Raw genomic sequence first — 1,693 nt, forward strand, 5'->3', positions numbered from 1 at the left:
CAACGCTGGACTTTTTTTGGGGTGCCCACCCACCCGCCTGAAGGCATCCGGGCTGTGCAAAGAAGGTAAGACAGGGAAGAGGAGTTAAAAAATGTGTAGAACCCCCCCACACCTCCTTTTGCAAATGTCACTGCACCACTTTTAGGTCTGGTTCCCTGTACCCGTCTGGCTGTAGCCCCACCCTCTGATTTCTGCCTGGGCAGGATGGTGGCAGAGAGAGTCCCATGTCTTGACAAATTCCTAAATAGTAATGTTTTCTTTTATACCATGATTTTTCCACTTGCAGTTGTGGGAAACTGATGCCTTGACCCTTATGCTAGATCCAGAGCTCTGGTGTTGTTCCATAACAGCTGTGTCTCTGAGTTTTCAGTCCCTCCCCCACGGAGCCTGTCCTACCTGACTCTGCTCTGCCTCCACCAAACTGGAAGTATCCTGACTTAGTATTAATTAAAGAGACGCAGTAAACTGGTTGTGGAGTAAAATTTGTATTGTTGATGCATATGAGACACTGGGGTGAAGATGTTGGTAAACAGTTGGAAACATGAGACTGCAGTATAAAAAAACAATAGGGAACAGACACAGATTCTACATTGGTCTATCCCAGAGCTCAGAAAGTCAATGAAACACTTTGCTTCTGTAATCACATTGGGTGTGCAAAGTTTAAAATGCTTGGATGTTAATCAGAAGATCAGTGATCTGAACCCACCAGCAATTCAGTTGGAGAAGGATGTGACAGTCTGCTTCCATAAAGATTTACAGCTTTGGAAACCATATGGGGTAGTTCTACTCTGGCCTACAGTGTTTCTGTGAGTGAGAATGGACTGTATGGCAGTGAGCCTTGTTTTGGTTGGTTTATAGTCACCCTCATATAGATGATAAAATTTAGTTCTGGAAATTTTTCACTCCTTGGAAATTACATGATTCTTATGTTATAAATAATGAACATTTCATTTTTCTCAATAGAAATCTATAAATGATTATCTCTGAATGTTCACAGGCATAGAAGGATGTCAGAGCAATTGCTTCAAATGGGAAATAAATTAGGAACCCATCTCATCCAGATGAGTAGGGCACAAAGGCCCCATTCAGTGCATGGTTACTGTTTCATATCTATGCCATTAACCCAAACAGCAGCACCCAAAATACCAGCCCTAAGTTGATAAAGTAGGATCAAATGATAAGTCATGCTAAGACACAAACAACTTAATTGGAATTTGAATCTATGAATCAGTAATAAAACAAAGAGAAAAGGTCCCTTTTAGTAAAAAGATTTTATAGTAACAAAAAGAGTAAGAGTGACACTTGGTGGCCAGTACAATACATCACAAAAGACTGAACCATAGGAAATAATCTGATAACTAATCACATTCTTGGAATTTTGAAGACTATGAAAGAACTAAGTTGTTTATAGAAAATTAAAACCTGTGTTTGCAAGAATAGAATAGCATTACTTTTTACTCTGTTGTTGTTAATAATTGGTTCCAGCTCATAGCAACCTTGTATAGTTTCCAAGGAGCTGCTGGTGGATTTGAATCACCAATCTTGTTGTTAGCAGTCTAGTGCTTATCCTACAGCACCACACCATGACTTCACTCTTACACTAGTGGGGTCTAAGCATCAGAAATGATACCATGTAGCAGATATTTTGAATGAATAGAAGTTGTGTATTCAAAGACTTTTACTCTTTGGAAAT

Source organism: Chrysochloris asiatica, unplaced genomic scaffold (assembly GCF_000296735.1).
Source record: "Chrysochloris asiatica unplaced genomic scaffold, ChrAsi1.0 scaffold00143, whole genome shotgun sequence".
NCBI classification, from domain to species: Eukaryota; Metazoa; Chordata; class Mammalia; order Afrosoricida; family Chrysochloridae; genus Chrysochloris; species Chrysochloris asiatica.